The sequence below is a fragment of the Ceratotherium simum genome, chromosome 30 (assembly GCF_057802395.1).
Source record: "Ceratotherium simum simum isolate JZ-2026a chromosome 30, ASM5780239v1, whole genome shotgun sequence".
Classification (NCBI taxonomy): domain Eukaryota; kingdom Metazoa; phylum Chordata; class Mammalia; order Perissodactyla; family Rhinocerotidae; genus Ceratotherium; species Ceratotherium simum.
The window spans coordinates 30,024,922-30,039,013 of NC_141929.1; positions in this window are offsets into that span (position 1 = coordinate 30,024,922).

Consider the following 14,092-nt stretch of genomic DNA (forward strand, 5'->3'; position numbering starts at 1 on the left):
ACAAGAGCATATCAGAATGTGAGTGATAGTAAGGTTAGAGTGGGTGTTGACCTTGAATCAGGATGAATGTGTGTCTGTCTATCTATCCAACAATCTAACTTTCTAAAACTCATATCTTTTTAAACTTAATATATTTAATAATATGATATTTTAAAGAAAACCTTTCACAAATGTCTTCAATGCCTTAACTATCAACAGTTAGGGAAGACTTGCATGTGACCCACCTCGGGGCTGTTTGTGACATTCCAGTGTATCTGGGCATTCCCCGGTTGGGTGACTCTTTAGGACCATTGCAGCGCTGTTATTTTTCAGATTCTATGCACATGTGGGTGGGTGGAGGAGACTGAGGAAAGACTCAAAGGAGAGCAATCTTGGGAGGTGGTGTTGCTGTAGTGGAAACCATGAGGCGTGACAATGCCACCATGAAGGGGGAGGGCAGGGCAGGTGGGCACAGAAGGCAGGCAGCCAGGTTACAGATTGAATTTAGCCCTTCACTGAGTCCTAGATCCGTAACTCTCAAGCTTAAAGTGCAGATACATTACGAGGATCTTCTTAAAATGCAGCTTTTGACTCAGTAGGTCTGGAGTAGGAGCTCAGATTCTGAATTACTAACAATGTCTCAAGAGATGTTGCTGCTGTGGACCCATGAACCACTCCTTGAGTAGCAAAGACTTGTCTTCTTCCCCACAGATGGTGCCTCAGAAGAGGAAATCAAACTCAGCAAGATGATGATGAAATTCTGGGCCAACTTTGCTCGCAATGGGTGAGCCTCATGGAAAGACGGAGAAGGGATGGGGAGGGTAAGGCAGATATATTGGGAAGAGGAGCTTCTAACGTTTGATGGTCAGATTCCCAGCCCTGTGACCTCTGACAGGTAGTTCTTAAAAAATGGACAGGCTGCTCAGGAGATGGTGAGCTCATGGTCTCTGGAGTCATACGAGCCTCTTGGCAGAGATGACACCATGGGTCCCTGAAAATCTCAGAGGGTTGTTGGGACCACAAAGTAGCTTTAGGCAATATCTATTTGATTCTGTTCCCAGGAACCCCAATGGGGAGGGGCTGCCCCATTGGCCGGCATATGACCAGAAGGAAGGCTACCTACAGATTGGCATCACCACCCAGGCAGCCCAGAAGCTGAAAGAAAAGGAAGTTGCTTTCTGGACTGAACTCCTGGCCAAGAAGAAAGCCGGGAAGCAACAACAGACAGAACACGTTGAGCTTTGAATGGGCAGCCCAGCCAGCCTCAGAGGCCTAGGGGAACCCAGATGGCCAGTTGGGGTATTCTACAGAAGGTGTTTCTGGTCAAAGAGGCATCTTATGTGGATGCTGGGGAATTGTCTGGTGGGAGTGGGCAGAGGCCAGTGTGGGAAAATTTCTGTATCTGTGGCCTTAATTTTGGGAATAAATATTCTTTTGGAGATCAAGTCAGTGTCTGTGTCTTTGGCTGGAGATTAAGCCATCCTCCTTAGAGACAGAAGAATGGAGAGAGAGGGCACCATCAGCACGAAACTGCCTCTGGAAGGTCTGACTTGGCCTCTGGACAAGCGGAGTCCAGCAGGCTGGGCCCTGGGAGCTGTCTAGGGGACTCAGCATCTGCTCCACATCTCTGAGCCCTCAACATCTTCCAACAACAAGGTGTGGGGTGGCCAAAGTGTAGTGTCCTCTCACCTACACTTGGAACCACCTGTACAGGTGAGGGTGGCACAGATTCAGGATGTAGCTTGGTGTTGGTGTAGAGGGGAGGTGCAGAGGTGACCCTGTGGCACTGTTTTGTGGCCATTACTGACAATTTCTCAGGTCTACAATTCTTTCTTCAACATATACAGTATCCTCCCAGGCCCGTCCCTGAGGTCATCTCTTCCAACAACTCATCTGAGCCCCTTCTGTAGCCTGGACCACTTCAGGTCCAACGTGTGACCAACTTGGAGTAATCCCTGAGGTGTCATCGTAAAAGTGTCTCCTTCAGAATCCATGGGGGTGACTTCTGACTTCTGCTGGGAAGTAGAAGGCTCTAAGGAGTGTCACTCCTACACTAAGAGCAAGAAAAAGATGGATTATCCTTAAAATCATGACTTCTCCTGAACCATTCAAAGAGCTAAGGTTGCAGGTGAGCAATTTCCCTGAAGTCTCAGGGAAGACAGGCATTTTGAAGAAGAGGTGGTATGTGGATGCTGACTTACCACCCGCCTACAAACGGAAAATGGGGTCACCATAGGTGTGAGTATAATTACTCTAATATTTCTAATCAAGTGCTAAAGTCCAAGTCCTGGCTAGTATCACAGTATAAAATCCTCAGGGGCCACAGACCCATGGGGTAGCTTACACAGACTCTTCTCCATGGACCTCAATCAGGAACTCCTGAGAAAAATCGGGGGCAGGTAGTAAGACCAGAGAAAGCCTGCCATAGAGGTGCAGGCGTGAAGCCCTGCTGAGACATGTCTCCCTTAAGCCACAAAATTCCCAAACCTTTGGGAAAATTGCGCCAAACCCCCCTCCCTTGGGGTATTGCAGAAGACCTATTGAGGCTGAGGAAAAGGAAAACTTAAAAGCCCACTGCCCCTCGAAGAGGGACAGGAGAACATCTAGAGTCCTGATCCTTATAGGTCTTTTACTGCTGGGGAGGGTCAGGATGACTGAGAAAGCCCCTCTATACAACCTAGGGACACAGAGTCTGCCAAAGTTGAGGCTGGACCAGGACAAGAGAAACCACTCTTCGATGCCACCTTGAGTTAGCACACACCAAGTACTGAGCAGCAGAAATGTACAACTGGTGACAGTGAATGTGTGGAGAGAGACTCTCTCTGAAAGGCAGGTGCATAGGGCAGGGCTAAAGCTGATGGTGGCACAGGAACACTGATGGAAGCTTTTCAGCAGCTCTTGGCCTAAGCACAAAGTAACACTAGAAGAATGTGTACCACATGGTTCACTGAATATAACTATAGCCATAACGAAACCCAAGCCCTGCTCAGCTCCTGATAAATTAATTCCATTCTCCCAACACACACACACACACACACACACACACACACACACTCTCACACACACACATTATCAATGTAACAGAAGGAGAGGCGTGCCAATTTCCAGTCATAAATCATATATACTTCAGTTTCTACTCTCCTACACATGTTGCTGAAGAGGGCTCTGGACCTCTCACCAAAATTACAAACACACAAAAAGCAAGGAAAAAAAAAAAAAAAAAGAAAGACTAACAAGAGACAAAACAATCAATAGAAGCAGAGTCAGAGGTAGCCAAGGTGTTAGAACTAACAGAATAGGAATCTAAAACAACTATATGGAAAACTTTCATCAACAGATGGGTAATTTCTGCAGAAAGAAGCCAATGGAAATGTAAGAAAATTTTAAAAATAGTAACAGAGATGAACAATACCTTCAATGGGTTTACCAGTGCACTTGACACAGGTGAGGAAAGAATGATTGAAGAGAGGTCAATATAAATTACCCAGTTTAAATAAAAAGAGAAAAAAGAGTGAGGAAAAAAAAAAAAGTACAAAGGAGCTAAGAGATGTGGCATAAAATGTAATGGTGCAACATATTTGTAACTGGAATCCCAGAGGGAGAAGATAAAAAGAATGAGCAGAAAAAATAGTTTAAAAGATAAGGGCTGAGAATTTTCCAAAAATAGGGAAAGACATCAAAGCACAGATCCAGGAAGATCAGTAACCCAAAGCAGGATTGAAAAACATACACGTCTAGACACATAATGAGAAAATATTAAAGGCAACTAGAAGAAAAAGACTTGACATGACATGACATGACATGACATGACATGACATGACATGACATGTCATAGAAGGGCACCAGGAAGGACACTTGACCACCCCTACATGTGGACAAGGGAGGCCCAGAGAGGGGAAGGAACAGGCTCAAAGTCACCCAGAGGACATTGACAAACTACTGGAGACAAACTGAGGCCTCCTTGCCCCAAAGCTGCGGTATTTCAGCTGCACTGCCTGACCACCCCCAGACTGAACCCCTCCACACAGGAAGGGCCTTTCCCTCTTGACCACACTCTCCACTCCTTGTCCATCTGCTTCTGTTTACAGCTGCTCCCCCTCCTCACCCAGCTCCAGGGCATGAAACTGACTCTGTCAAACGCACTTTGCCCCCACATTCCAGGAAGTGGCAAAAGCCTGAGGCTTTGGTATTTCCAACGTGCATGCTTCCCTTAAAAAATCATGACTAACTACCCTTTGGGGAAAATAGTGGTATGAGCTTGTGCCTCATCTAGACCAAGGCATGACCTAAAATGGAGACAGGGCAAGCAGAAAAGGAAAGGAGAAAAAAACCTGAGAAACAAAGGGTGGAGATGAAAAGAATAAATGGAGGAAGGCTTAAAGAAGAAAAACCTGCAGAGCTGAAAGAAATCCATTAGATGAGAAGTTCTCCATCCTGGCTGCCCATTGGAATCATATGAGTAACCTTTAAAAAATGCCAGTGCCAGGCCCCCTCTTAATTCTGACTCCTTTCGCCTGGGGAGATGCCTGGGCATTCGGATTTTTTAAAAGCTCTTTATGTGAAGATGGTGTGCAGGCAGTGTTGAGAACCACTGATATGGTCAGTTTGTTCCTGAAGGCACAGACCCTTTCTATAGGTCTCTGCATCTCCAGGGCCCTGCACAGAGTGTGAGCTGAATGCATGCATGCATGCACGGCTGAAAGCACGAGCAGGTGAGTAAAAGAGTTGTTTGCCAGGTTCCTGGAGATTGCAAAATATGTAGGACCACCCAGTATTTCTTCAGTGACTGGGGGCTTGTGGTAAGAATGCAGGAAGCAAGAAGGAAAGTGGTTCATTGACCAGGACTTGTGGGGACAGGAATGTTGTCTAGGAGATGAATCTGAGGAAGCTATGTAACAACAAGGTCATTGTGTGAATTCCTCTGCAGTGGCCCCCACCACCCCCTGACCTGGACATCCCCCTTCACCTCCACTCATCCCCTCTGAGTCTCTGCTTCCACTGCTGCTACCAATGTCCTCTGGGTCTGTTTGCTCAGGGCTTCTGCTCACTGTTACCTCGCACTATGCTCTGTCCCCTCTCCTGACCTCGGGCTTTCTCTGCACAGTTTCAGTTCAAACTTCCTGAGAGAGAAGGTCTGATTGGTTGTCCCAGTCACCTTCCAGTAGAGATCCTCCCTGACCAGGGTGTGCATCCACCCACTAGTCCTTCTTGGTCTGGGGCCTGCCCTGGACTGCTCAGCTGTGCCCACACCCACGGGGTACAGCAGATCAACCCACATATCACCCTTCAGAAGGGCACTGTGGGAAGCGCGGCCTTCTGAAGTTGGTCCCTCATAACTGCAGGCCCTGCCCAGAGCTTCACCTGGTCAGTTCAGGAGGTGAGAGGCTAATAAGGGAGTGGACGGTTAGCCCAGTGTCAGCAAATATGGTCCTGCCCATTCAGTCCTTGTGGCCATCAGCTTCATCTGTAGGTCGGCACCAGGAATCAAAACGAAGGCAAAGTTGCTAATGACCAGAGGCATTCCTGTTAGACTATGGGCTCCTTGGGGTCAGAACCAAGGTCAGATTCATTTTCAGGGTCCCCTAGCAAGTGCATGCCAATGGGATGAGATGGACAGACTGACAGATGGCCAGCCAGATGGATCTTTAGAAGGTGGAAGTGGACATCAGCGTTCAGTGATCTGTTGATTACATCTCTGAATGCTATATTACTACTGGTAACTAAAAATTATTGAATATTTGTTATGTGTCTTCATAATAAAGTACTTTTTGTATTAATTCCAATGATCTTCATAGCAACTTTATGAGATTGACACAAGGCCCAAGAAAACTCAAGTAGCAAGTGATAGAGAGGTCTAGCTTCTTAATTGGCTAAGCAAAATAAAAATGTGTAATTAACATTATTTTGTTGGGCAAAACAAACATAACCTCTCATTTTAAAAATTATTAAAAATTTCAAAATGGAAACAGCAGAGCATTAAAGCAACCGTGGAGCCTGGAGTCCTTCTGAGACCCAGGATCTGTGTGACTGCACATGTCTCATGCCCATGAAGCCAGCCCTCGTGACAGAGCTGGGCCATGAACCTTGGCAGTCTGACAGCAGAGCCTGAGTCCTTAAGTGCAAAACAATCCTTCCTCCTACACAACAATCCTCCTCCTTAATATTGTTTAAAATCAGTATCTGGTCTTGTCCTAATGTCTAATTTCATTCTTGAGTCTGGCCAAAAGCACCAATTAGGCTGAAAACTATTTCCTTCCCTCTTGTGGGCAGTGTCCATGTAGTCACACCTGCTTCAGGGATGGAGCCAGGACTGCAATCCCAGGGTGAGACTCCCCAGGATGACCCCAAATAGTGCTGACAATGCCTGTGTTGACACATCCAGGTACAGCATTCAGACTGGTCCCTTGGCTCTTGCAGCTTCTAGATCCTATCCATGCAGGGGGTGCTTGGTGGGAGGTTCCTGAAGCTTACTCCTCCTTCAAACTGAGATTAAATGCCTTCTGGCCCAGGTGGTCTCCCCAGCCTCGAACACAGAACTCATCCAGATCTTGGCACCTCGGAAGTGCTCAGGAAGCTCCACTCACATAACATTTCTCTGCAAAGGATCTATCCCTTGCCTCTCACCTGGGCTTGTCTAAGACTCCAAACTAGTCTCCCTGCCACTATTCTCCACCCTGCAGAGCCACAGTGATGCATCTGAATGGCCACAACTGTTTTCACCTCTCTATACACACACGCTTTGCCATGAGATTTTGCATCTCCACTTATTCAGAGTCTGGACTGGCCTTTAGACTTGCTTTGACAGTAAGATAGGGCATACGTCATGGTGTGTTGGTTCTCAGTTATGGACTCATGAGGTCTTGCTCATGTCCGGTTGCTGTCTTGAGCTCACATGAGTACCATGTGAACAAGCCCTGGCTAACCTGCTGGAGAATGAGACACCACATGGAGGGTAGCCATCCCAGGAGAGGCTATCTAAGACCAGCCAGCCTGCAGCTGATCCTCAGCTGCAGACACATGGGTGAGCCTGATCAAGATCAGCTGAGCTTGGTTCAGATCAGCAGAACATTGGCAGATGGGTGGTCCACAGACTCAGGAACTGTATACATGGTTTTAAGATCTGGCGAGGTTTGCTACCCAGCATTCACTCACTGATACTATGTATAACACCCAAGTATGATCACATCATGGCACCAATCTAACACTTACAACCGACTCCCCAGTACCCCAGGAAAAAGTACCTTCTCCTTATCCCATCATAATAGGGCCCTCATCTTCTGGTTTACATTCCTTTACGGCCCATCCACTTGAACCCTGCAAATTTCTGCAGATCCATGTATTGCCTATACTGCTTCATGCCACTGTGTTGTCACTTCTGCTATCTCATGACCTGGAATTTCCCTCACGACTCAGCTCAAGGGCCATCTGTTATGGGGACCACTCAGATGTCCCTACATGGAGCTCTGTGCATGATTTCTCTGCCTGGTTATGAGATGGCCTTGTCTCACTCGTCTCGTATCCCATCCATCTACTGAGGGCCGACCATCTGCCAGATACTCGTCTAGACACTGGAGATATAAATAGAAGTAAGTGGTTGTGCCTCCTGTCCCAAAATTTGCTGGCCCCCCAAAATATCATATCAACAAGCTCTGGTAAGTGTGGTGATAGGGTAGTTTAGGAAAGGCTTTTTTAGGGGTGTCATCTTGTGGAACAGATAAGACTTTTCCAGTTTCAGAGAGACAGAGAAAGGCCCAGGGATGATGTCCAGTGGGACAGGGTGTGCTTGAGGACACACCTGTAGCTAGTCTAGGGTGATTGGAGCAGAGAGGTGGGGTGAGATGAGGACGGGGAGGCTGAGGAACTTGGATTTACATTGAAGGTAAAGGGGAGCCAGTGAAGGGCTATAAGAAGCATGCAGTAGGTGTTCAATATATGTTTGCTGATCAGCACACCAGCTGTTTCCTCCATCAGACTGAGAGTTCTTTGAAGACAGGGTTATTTGATCTTTGTGTTCTCTACTTCTTCCCTGGGACGTAGTAGGACTGGGTATGGCTCTGATCAATGAATGAATGAATGAATGAGTGAACCTATCCAAGATAAAACAGTACAGAGCCTCCTAGATCTTTTATTAGGAGAAGAACTGCTTTTCACTCCCTGGTTCAGGGAAGTGTTGAGGGTACAAATAGGCTCTGAGACTGGTCTAGAGATAAAGATCCCTAGTCCTTCTGTCTTCCCTCAGCCTCTGCTTGGGAGCAGGAGCCTGTGTTGGTGCCACAACACCCCTCCTCACCTTTCTCAACAGATGTCATAATCCAATGTGAGAAAGCTACGGGAAGGGAGGCGATGAGAAGCATCCTCCCCATATCCTTCTTGTCATCTTCCTAAGAGAACACAGATTCTGTCTAGAGAAGAAATGTACATTTACAAATTCTTACCCTTCCCCCCAAATTCCCTTATAGCTAGAAGTTGCCAGTTTATACAGATCTGGTCAATGAAATGTAGGCGGACATCTGGGTGAGGTTCTAGAAAAATCTACTCTTCTCCAGAGTAAAGAGGTACAGACTCAGCTGGCCTCTGACTTTTGCCCTCTCTTTATTTCCCTGCCTGCTACCTGAAAGGTGGGCAAGATGTCTGCAGGTGGATTATCCAATTTTTCTCCATGAGCATGAGAACCACATGCTATGGATGGTGGAACAGGAAGCTAGAAGGAGGTCAAATCCTTGACTTTCTTAAGCATCTCCAGAGCCTTCTTGTGTTTCTGCTCACATCCAGATGGAGGAAGTTCTTCTCTGGAACCAAGGATGTTCTCCCTTTTCTTCCTGCTGAAGAACCCCTCTCTCTGACCCATTGCCTATTAGTTACAGGAGAATCAGAAAACCTCCTTTGTTAAGAGACCACAGTGAGATCTGTCACATGCAGCCACTTGTCATCCTAACACACGTACACTGTACGTATAATCTTTTTGCTTCTTGATAATGAGCCTAGATGGGACCTGTATCCGGCATAGAGAACCAGAGAACACAGGACTGGGGTGTGCTTGGAGAAAGCCAGCAAAGGTGTTTTCCCTGGTAGACAGGAGAACTCTGTTCACAATGAATTCTCTCTCTTACTATGTGGCCTAGGGTAAGTAATTTCTTCCTAGGGTATTGTAGGCACTTAAATATATATACATTTATATATAAATTATATATACTTAAGTATTTGCATATGTATAAATCACAAATATGTGTACAATTACATATGTGCATATACAAATGGATATTTTTATTCTTATACGTACTACATATTTGAAATGAAGACGGTGTTGGGACTAGTTAAGGACCCATGTCCCTACCAGCTAGACCATGTTATCCCTGTATGGCTGGGGACCAGGGGAGATGGAATATCAGAATGGTTAAGAACACAGACTGGAGCCAGACTTTCTGGGTTCAAAGCCCACTCTCACCACCTAGTAAGTTATTTCATCTCCTTATGTCTCAGTTTCCTCCACTTGTAAATGGGGTTAATAATACTACTTCATGGACTCATTAGGAGGATTCATTGAGCTGCAATTTATAAAGCATTAGGAAGTGTAACCGGCACAGGATAAGCCAATCTGTTCGCTAATTAAATGTCAGTGCGTTGACCTTGTCCAAGGTGCTGATGTTCCGAAAGTCTCAGTCCTCCTGGGAATCCCTGGCTTGTGAGACTGGGATGGTCCCATTCTCTCTTTTAACAAAGCCAGGCACTCCTTGTGGCATGTTTCTCTTCCAATTCCAAAACTCTGGTGGAGACTACTATAAATTTAATTACCCAGCTAACAATGCTAATTTTGGCTCTGGATCTGACTCTGCATCTCACTTAAAATATTCGAGTTGCAATGTCCTTCCTTATGTCAAATATTGGCCCTGCCCTCTCACCCCTCTCCATTGGTGGAGTATTGTTACTACCAAGTGACTGGGGTTAGGGGTCAGTGTTCAATGGCAACTTCCAGGGGAGTTTGCGGGGTTGTGGTGCAAGAATGAAAATTTAGCTGGAACCTGGGAATGGGCTCAATGTGGACAGTAGACAGGTGCCTTGTTGTTGCACTGACCATGGCTTAATGTCTGCAACAGGCCCACTGTGGCCACGGGGTGGGCTTACTTCAGGCCTTTGCTCTTCTGATTCTGAGTTGGCTCATCCGAGTTAGGACTCTGGACTTGAGCCTGAAGCTGCAGAAGGCGTGGGGGCTGCTCCCTGTATAATAGCCATTCTCTGCTGCAGAAACAATGGATCTGTGGCTCCTGGTTACGTCCAAGCCATGGCGCTTTCTAGGGCCTTTTCTTTGGACAGAGATGTCCTTCCTTGATTTCTTCAAGCTGAACCATTTACCTTCATACCCTGTTAGTCTGTTCCAGCTCAACCCCTCCCAGACCTGAGGCTGACAGTGCCAGTAGCTGATAAGCAGGATAACAGAAGCCAGATAGTTGCAAGTTGTTTCAGGAGTCTCTGGTCACCACACTTCTGACTTGAACATTCACAGATTTTGGTATCCATGAGGGGGCCTGCAACTAATCCCCCTGCGGATACCATGGGAGGATTGTATTTGGATGGATTTTGCCAAATGGCCCCCAAGAAAGTATGCTAGTTTATCTCCCACATCAGTTGTGAAAGTTCCTGCTTTTCTATACTGTTTCCAATACTTGGCATGAACACTAAAACAGCAGTGGTACAAATCCTTGTCAATTTGGTAGGGGTAATTCGAGTGTCTGGTTTTACCTTGATGTTTATGCTTATTGGCATGTTGAAATGACATTTTACATGTGTGTTTCTTGAAAGGCCCTTGGAAAGCGGGTGATGGGGTTGGGGGACCATGGCCTGACTGATCCTCCCATGCACACTCCTGTGCCCTCCCCCAATGTGCTCCTGACCTGCTTCTATAGAAGGACAGAACAGACAACGACTGGGGGGATCTCAGAGGGGTGCAACTTACCCATGGCTTCCATACCCACCTAAAGTGAGAACTAAGGGCCAGCATTAATAGATCCTGGGATTTGACAAACCTTCATGCTGTCCAACATTTTGGAGATGCTTATGTCATTATTCTTGCTGAAGCCTGTGGAACCCAAAAGGCCAAGATTTCACACACAGAAAACTTAGACAACTTTGGAGAGGAGAGCTCACTCTCCACCCTCCCAGTGCGTGCTTGGAGGTTCCTCTTCAGAGTAACCCTCTTGGCATCTCCAATGGCTTGCCTGCTTCTTCCAGATTCTACTTTCAGAAATGTCCTTTTATCTTGCCATTCCCTGGATTAAAGCCTTTCAGTGGCTCCCCATTGTCCGGGGTGAAAGCCAGCTCGCCTTAACTTGGTATTCAAGCCTTCTGTCATTATTGACCCTTCCAGCCCAAATGACTGCCTCTAGAAGCCCTCAAAGGCACCTTGCACCACCACTAATCTCCTGTCTTCGCTATTCCTCCAATTCCTGCTCAACTGTTAATGCTCAGTATAATCAGGAGAAGTCAAGGACAGTTTGGGGCATTAATATATATAAACATTCAGGGTAAGAAAACACAGAAAACACTTCTGTAGTTGAGGTCCCTGTATTCACCCAGATGTCTGTAATAGTAATTTGAGTTTGCTGAGCCCTTTCCAGAATATTATTCAATATTAACTTTTCTGGGCCTGAATGTTTATGTGTTTTACTGATTCACCCATTTACCTTTATTATTCATAAAGTCTGAAGGAAACCTTTATAGTTAGCCATAGCAAGCAGGGGCTGGGTTTACAATCTGCCTCTTGGATTTTAAATTAAAGAAATACAAAAGTTCATTGTTTACCAAAGTGTAGTACATTTATTCCCAGATTTATGCAAGATGATTTTGGATGGTGTGCAAACACACTTTAAACCATTTATATAATGGCTATGCATTTGTATTGCCTTGTATTAGAAAAAAAATCCATAATATCAAATCCATAATATAATGGATATTGCTTGTTGCAGGAATTGCTAGTGGTCTAATGAAGCCTGTTCTACCTCCTTGAGGCACAACCAGACCACATCTCCCAGCCTTCCTTGCAATCAGATTGGCCGTGTGGCTGAGTTCTTTCCAGCGGAATGTGAGTGGAAGTGAGGAGTGCCACATCCAGGGCTGGCCCAAAACGCCCCCCCTGCGCCATGTTCAGTTCATCAGGCTCCTCCCCACTGGAGCTGACTGGAATCAACACCCTTAATAACATTAGAAAATATGAGTTAAAGACGGCAAAGCCACCGCGGTCTAGGCGATGATAAATCTCTGCTCTATGGGCCATATCTGGCCCACAATCTGTTTTAAAATAAAGTTTTATTGAAACACAGCTATAGCAGTCTGCCTGGGCGTTGTCTATGCTGCTTTTGCTACAAGAACAGAGTTCAGGAGCTGCCACAGAGACGATAGGGCCCACCAAGCCTAAAATATTTACCATGTGGCCCTTACGGAATAAGTTTGCTGAGCCCCTGGCTATATTCCTGAGTCACCATATGGAGGACAGCCACTTTGTTGAGCTGAACAGCACCCCAGTCCCTTACATAAGCAAGGAATAAGCCCCTGAAATTCTGGGCCATTTGCTACCATGGTTTACCCTACTCTCACAACACATTCTTACTCAGCAGGAGGTGAACTAGGCAGTCCCACGTGATCGCCTGATGTAGGTGACCTGACCGCCAGGTGTTAGTGCCATGCGGGATGACCACTATGCCCGTGGGGCAGCACTACCCTCCAGGACTCACCCTCAGGCCTAAATTTACCACACATGCTCTCTCACTCAGCACTGCTGTGAGATTGACCACTGGGAGTCTGACCACCTAATTACCAGCCCAGAATCAAGGGCCTTGAGAGGGGTGAACCTAATGAGATTTCTCCCCGGTGATCTGAGTGTCAAAGGGAAGAAGGTCCCTGAAACTCAAGGAAATGGCTGCAGGAACAATGACCCTCAGTGAAGCCAGTTCCTGGGGAATTAGCTGGTGGTCATGATGGTGGACAAGGTTGTCCTGCCCTTATGTTACTAACTGACCATCAGTGGTCCACTTTTCCCATTGAGTGACTTATTTTGGGGTATACAACTTTGTAAATCAATTAGAGGTATTATTACCTATATTTTCTCATTCGCTTTTTAATTTTACCATCATTTTAATTTTTAAAAATACAATGATACATTTTCCATGCTTACCTTTAATTCATGGCAAGTTATACAGGTCTTCCATTTGTGCAAATGGTGTAAAATCTCCTTTTTGAATGAATATGTTAAAGTAGAGGATTAACATGTTTAAGAAAACTTCCAATCGTAGTACAGATAGTATGCTGATAGGGCAAAAACATGACATTATTATGAGGATAACCGAGGTTGCAGAAGCACTGCTTACGTCTAGCCTGCATTGTAAAATGTCATAGAATTCTGTATTCACAGAATATTGATCCAGGGTGGATGGTGCACTAGAGGTTACCTCACCAAGTCACTCTCTGCCTCTCAGCCGTTCCTGTCCGAGAAGGATCCCTGAATGTCACCCAGTGGAGTTCCCAGACCTCTGGTCTCCAGTGCTGTGTTCCCCAACATGAACGCTCTGCCTGATTGACCCCATGATTAACAGACAAAGTCGAGTGAAGGGGCCAGTAGGACAGGGGCTCCTACCAGTCCAGTGCTTGTTCTAGCATGTGCTCTCCATGTATCTGTTGAGTAAACTGATGGAGATGGAGAGGTTTGGTGGGATTATTTAGGGCCCCCAGAGATGTCTTCTCTCCTAAGACCTGCTCAACAACTTAGGAGTTAAGGTCAGTTCCTAGGAGTTTACTCTTCAGACCATCTACTTCCACATGGGAAACCTCAGGGAGTTCCCCGAGGGAACAGCAATAATCCCAGTCAACTGTCACTGAAACAAGAAGAGCTGTATCACTTACAGCTAATGTGATGCAGGGAGATTATACACGTTAAGCCAAGTTGAGGTCTGGCTTTAGGCTTCATAGACTCCAGCCTCACCCATCACTTCTGCAGAGTCATCATGAAGCAGGAATGGGCTTCCAGGCTGCAGCCAGACATGGCAAGGTCTGGGAGTGGCCTCCTCTGTTTGCAGAATTGGTTGGTATCACAAGTGGGCACGTGATGGAACAGTGGGAATTGTAG